Below are 6,567 nucleotides of genomic sequence, written 5' to 3' on the forward strand. Positions count from 1 at the left end.
ATCTAAACAAAAAAAAAATCACTTAATATGATTTATAAGCTGTTTTCCTCACGGGGACCAAAATATGTCCAAACAAGGTCAAGGATTTCAGATATTGCCATCTTTGTGGGGACATTTTGTCCCCCTAATGTTCACCAGGACCACACACACACACACACACACACACACACACACACACACACACACACACACACACACACACACACACGTGCATGTGTTTTACAAGGACTTTCCATGGATGATATTTTTTATAGCCCACTGAACTTTAAGCAAAATGTATTATCTCCTAAACATAAACTCACAGAAATCTTTTGGCATTAAAAAAAAACAAACAAAAAAAACACTATTTGGCATATTTTAAGTCATTTTACGAGAACACGGGAAGTTCCATAACCAGTTGTGTGTGTCAGCTTAATTGATAGCCTGAAGGACCAGTCATAACATGCCATTCATGTGTCATTATCATGTGTGTACAGTAGCCAATGTGATATTTTACTTCATCTTCTCCAAAACATTTTATCTTTTGCAGTAAATTTAGTTTTATATTTACAATATTTATTCTTTACAAAGCCGATCAGCCCTATTAACACACACTACGCAAGTTGCGTAGGGCCCCTAAAAAAATCGATGGGAAAATTAAGCGGAACTATCCTTCTGCCACGAAAAGAGAGAGAAAAACACCATGAGAGTGAAATGCGGGAACAGCTATCAGGTAGACATGTGTTCTCCTCTCCAAGTTTGATGTCAGCAAATAATAGTAAAGTTAAGTTGATGTGTAGGCTATCTCTCTCTAGTTTGTCAGTCTGTCTCTCACCCAGCGGGGCAGTGCATCTTTTGGTAGGCTATTTCTGTCTTGCTTGCTAATGCCGGCCACTTCCAGGGCTTCTGTGACTTTGTGCCTGACAAAAAAAGTGAAAGTGAAATACAACTATGTAGGCCTATAAACGACAAAGGGTAACGGTGTTTGTTTATAAACTGCAGCTCGGAAACCGCGTCGCGCGTTAACATGCGTTCATATGCGCGTGCACGAAATGAAACGCGCACTTTCCAGCAACACGTCTGTGGGGACCAGTACAATATGGGCGTGATGCCACTCCTCATTATAGGCGTACATACTTTTAAAACAAGGCAATGATTATCTAGTCTCCAAGTCAGTTTAGTTACAATAAAGCAAAATGGAAAGCAATATATTGACAATGACTATTGATTTATAGGCTATATTGCATTTAAAATGTTGATAGGCTGGACATAGGCCTACTGGTCAATATGGATGCACATCCCTCAGTAAATAATAACCATGAAGTATTGCTTTTATCATTTAAAACACAGTGACATGCTATGACAAGCCATTTTAGCTTTTATTCATTCACAGTATGCATTTTTTATATCAATAATTAAATTTGTACTATTTAAAATGTGAATTCTTGATATTACAGTTTTTCTCGATTGTTTACACACATTTTCTGAAAGCATGCCTCATATTCTCAGAACTCTACACACAAATCCAAAAAAACACACACAATGGGCAAAACCCCTCAATTCTCCTGCAAAATGAAACTTTACATTCAAAACAATGTTATTTCTTCTCAAAATGGTATTTTGTTTTCAAATGACACACACAAACCATCATATGAATAGACATTTATAAGAACCAGTTGAACACTGATGTGCTCAATGTAAAACACTATGATGAATGGAAAACACTTCTTCTCCATTCATCATAATGACTTTTTTTTTGTTCAGTGTTCACTTGCTACAGACAGTACATACATAAGTGTGCTGTAAAATATTGGAGAATATTGTTTTTACTCAGAACACACAAATACATGGTAAAAAATATATTAAATTTTTCCCACAAAAACAATGTACACAGTGTACATCCCAACCAACACAAAGTTGTTCATACAGTGGTCTACATACAAAACAACAGAAGAATTGAATGTATACAGTTACAGTAAAAAAAAAAAAAAAATCCAATGTTGGCATCCATTGCACCATTGAAGAGCTGACCTGTTGCCCTTTTATGCTAAAGCTCTGATTGCTAATTGTAAAACTGTGTGACGGGTGTTTGCCCATGTGAAGAGTCAGTGTGCATATTTGAATGGCAGTGTGTTCCTTGTGAAAACAAGAGATTTTCTGCATGAAAATTGTGCCAAAAGCAGAGAATTGTGTGTAGTGTTTTGAAAAAAGTGTGTTTTAGAACTGCAGTTTGAGTGTAAAGCAGGAATTGTGCTTGTAGTTCAGCAGAATTGGTTCATGGGGTTGGTGAATGAGTTACATGTTGTGGTCATTGTGTCTCAAGTACCAGAAAATGTGTGTAAACAATCGAGAAAAACTGTAAGAATGCACTTTTTCTAGTAAAAATGTCTATTTCTGATATCAGGAATTGCATTTTCATTAGTACTAGTTAAAGGAGGGAGGATTGTAGTGGGAGCACTGGGGTGTCAGGTGTGACTGTGTGGCAATGGCAAATGGTTGACATGGCTCACGGGTCAGGGAGGGCCCCTTAACAGAATTTTGCTTAGGGCCCCAGGAAGGTCAGGATCGGCTCAATTTACAAAACATACTTTGGCGAAATCTATGGAGACATGCCAAAACAAAGAAACAAAATGAATTAATTAGTGAAGAAAGAACGTGTTGACAGTAATGAGTTATAATCACCTTGGTGATGATGTGATATAAACAGATGTGAAAAAAGGTGTGACTTCCAGAGAAAGTATCAATAGGTTTGTTTGTGTGTGTGTGTGTGGGGGGGTGTGTGTGTGTGTGTGTGTGTGTGTGTGTGTGGGTGGGTGTAGGCCTATCTGTTTGTGTGTGTGTGTGTGTGTGTGTGTGTGTGTGTGTGTGTGTGTGTGTGTGTGTGTGTGTGTGTGTGTGTGTGTGTGTGTGTGTGTGTGTGTGTGTGTGTGTGTGTGTGTGTGTGTGTGTGTGTGTGTGTGTGTGTGTGTGTGTGTGTGTGTGTGTGAACTTCAGAGTTTGTCTTTGCCCCTTACATCAGCTCACGTTTAGTTCAACTCTCCAATATTTCACTTATTTTTAATATGTTTTAGGGTGTGCATTATCAAAGATTTTTGGCCGTATGGTTAAAACATTGTCTTTATTAGTATGCCATTATAGTTGCATTAATTTTGACCTCATCAAGCACATCATCGGTTATACTTAGTCTATTTTGAATGTAACAGGGCTGAAAAGTTGTTGCATTAAAGGGATACTCCACTTTAAAATGAAAATTCTGTCATCATATACTCACCCTCATGTTGTTTCAATCCTTTATGAATTTCTTTCCTCTGCTGAACAGAAAGGAAGATATTTAGAAGAATGTCAGTAACCAGACAGTTTCTGGTCTCATTGACTTCCATAGTATATTTTTTTCCTACTATGGAAGTCAATGAGACCAGAAACTGTACCATGCATGCTGATTTCCAAAAGCAGATTATGCCAGTTTTACTATAAATACGGGCATATGCCTGCATTCTTGAGAATTTTGAGTAATGTAAGCACCTCATTTGGAATATCCACTACTTATGGTTTTATTATTCAACTCATTTCTGGTTGAGTGAATCCTTCAGTTCAATCAAGGCATGAAGGTTACTATGGGCACGAATGTGTACTAAACAAAGTGAATCAGTTGATTCAGGGAGGTCTTACATTGATTGCTAATGGGAAAAAAAGGTGTGTGTGTGTGTGTGTGTGTGTGTGTGTGTGTGTGTGTGTGTGTGTGTGTGTGTGTGTGTGTGTGTGTGTGTGTGTGTGTGTGTGTGTGTGTGTGTGTGTGTGTGTGTGTGTGTGTGTGTGTGTGTGTGTGTGTGTGTGTGTGTGTGTGCATCTACTTAATAAAGGTACAATGGTGGCTCATCCAAAATTAAATAACATACAATGAATTCAATTAAATTCAGTTTCACATTAATTTGTATAGCACTTTTCACAATATTGTTTAAAAGCAGCTTTACAGAAAACTACATTTAAATTACATTACTATTTAGAGTAATCTGTTATCAGAGGTGACTGTGTCCATGTGTCAGAAATGTACATTTCTAAGATAATACAAATGCAGTTAGCGAACATCATTTATTCATTAAGGCATGAAACAATGATCTCATTAAAGCAATTATTACATGTTGTGATCGTAATGATTGCAATGTAAAATTTGTCAGTTGTGTTTGTTGAGTCAGAGTTGGTGTCATTTCTTCACAGGTCTTGGGGTCATCTAAAGTCTTCCTAAGAGGCTGGATCCAAACTGGAGCTGACGTCATCTTGGATGCCCATCCCGAGGTAGAAACAGAAAGAAAATAGAAAATAATTAGCGTTGCTGCGGTTCGTAATATTCAAGCAATAGATCGTCATTCGCAATTGATCAGATATAATTGGAGTGAAAGGTTATGAGATGCATTATGAGATGCTTGGCTAAAGAGATGTGTCTTTAGTCTAGATTTAAACTGGGAGAGAGTGTCTAAGCCTCAAACATTATCAGGAAGGCTATTCCAGAGTTTAGGAGCTAACTGTGAAAACACTCTCCCTCCTTTAGTGGACTTAGATGTCCTAGGTACAACCAAGAGTCCAGAGTTTGGAGACCTTAAAGGGATAGTTCACCCAAAAATTTACATTTTGTCATCATTTACTCACCCTCATGTTGTTCCAAACCGGTATGAGTTTCTTTCTTCTGTTGAATGCAATTGCAAAATAAGATATTTTAAAGAATGTTGGTAATCAAACAGACAGTTGACAGACTTCCATATAGGAAAAAATACTATGCAAGTCAATGGCTACCATCAACTGTCTGGTTACCAGCATTCTGCAAAATATCTTCTTTTGTGTTCAACTTGGAACCCAAGTTGGAACAACTTTAGGGTGAGTAAATGATGACAGAATTTTCATTTTTGTGTGAACTATCCCTTTATTGTGCTGGATTGTAGCGTGATAGAAGATCAGTCAAATACACAGGAGCTGAACCTAGGGCTTTATTGGCCAGTAGCAATACTTTGTAATCAATAATTTAATAGCTAACCAGTTTAGAGATGATAAAATTGGAGTTATATGGTGCTATTTTCTTGACCTGGTGAGAACTCTAGTAGCTGCATTATCTATTTAAAATAAAGAAATAAGAAATAAAAAATACACTACCATTGGAGAGTTTGGGGTCAGTTTGTAATTTTTTTTATTATTTTTTTTAAAGTAATGTATAGCCTACTTTCATTCAGCAAGTATGCGTTAAATTAATGATCAAAAAGCGACAGTAAAAAAACAGTATCGTTTTTTTATTTTATTTTTTTACATATTTTTAAATAAATGCTGTTCTTTTGAGCTTTTTCTTCATTAAAAAAAACAAACAAAAAAAACATTGATGATAATAATAAATGTTTCTTGATTTCTGAAGGATCGTGTGACACTGAAGACTGAAAATGTAAAATGAAAACTGTAATGGTGCTGAAAATGCAGTTTTGTCATCACAGGAATATATTCCTTTTTAAAATATAAAAAACAGTTTTATAACATAGCATCATAACATGGTTTTGGTGTACATGTTTTAGTAAGTGTCTGGAGGAAGAACATGCCTCTCATGTCTTCACAGGTCCTGTTACTTTCCAGCTGCAACTCCACCCATCTGCCTAACTTGCATATTAGAGAAGAGAATGTATGGTGTCATGCAGAAACCTCGAGAATAGCAGTTATATAAACACATGGCATCTGTCCAGTTAAGACAGGTAATTTATTCCGTTTGCACTTGCCTGTCATTTATCTTATCTGTGTTATGTGCTTAAAGGCTTATTCAGTATTAGATTAAGAGGTCTTATCAAAACACAATGTAAGTTTTTTTTTGTTTTTTTATACATAACAAGCCAGATAAAAATATAAATCACAGCCAGTATTGATCTGTTCTAGTTTCAGGATTTTCATGGTTGTAACTTGTGACAAGAAATTCTACATTCCAGTAACACAAAGATAAAAAAAAAAAAAAAGAACACGTGCCAATTTCCTACGAAAATTGTTCTTCTCAATTTGAGAAACTTGAGTTCTTCTCAGAGACGGTTTCAGATTCTGCTTCACCGAGTGAGTCACATAGTCACTCAGTTTAGCTGGCTCAACCGAGAGCATTCATTAGGTCTCTGTTAACCAAATCATCACTCTGAAATCATAAATCACAAATGACACAAAGCATTCATTAAAACGAACATAATGGAATGTGCTGAACAAAGACTTCCTCAAAAAAATTTTTATCGAAGGTGTCAATCTGTAATTGTTGCGAATGATGTTTTCAAATAGTAAAAAAAAAAAAAGAAAGAAAGCACAGTCTATGGTCTAATTTGTCGCAATGGAACCTGCCATTTTATTTATTTTTATTATATGTGTTGGTAAACAATTTTATTTATGAAGCAGCAAAAATGTAAAACATAACATTCAAAAATATTAAATCATCATTTTGGCCAACACACAATGTATATACACACACAATGTACTGTATGTATATGTATGTGTGTATATATGTGTGTATATATGTGTGTGTGTGTGTGTGTGTGTGTGTGTGTGTGTGTGTGTGTGTGTGTGTGTGTGTGTGTGTGCGTTTGATTT

At 36.1% G+C, this 6,567-nt stretch overlaps 1 long non-coding RNA gene across 1 annotated transcript; it reads left to right on the forward strand.

Annotated features, from left to right (window-relative positions):
• Positions 1–625: 625 nt before the first annotated feature.
• On the forward strand, positions 626–5,956 carry LOC309494950. Its single transcript, XR_014204493.1, has 3 exons — positions 626–712; positions 4,195–4,272; positions 5,570–5,956. It is a non-coding gene; the product is annotated as an uncharacterized lncRNA (long non-coding RNA).
• The last annotated feature ends 611 nt before the right edge of the window (positions 5,957–6,567 follow it).

The sequence above is a fragment of the Leuciscus leuciscus genome (assembly GCF_965113295.1).
Source record: "Leuciscus leuciscus genome assembly, chromosome: 3".
Taxonomy (NCBI): Eukaryota; Metazoa; Chordata; class Actinopteri; order Cypriniformes; family Leuciscidae; genus Leuciscus; species Leuciscus leuciscus.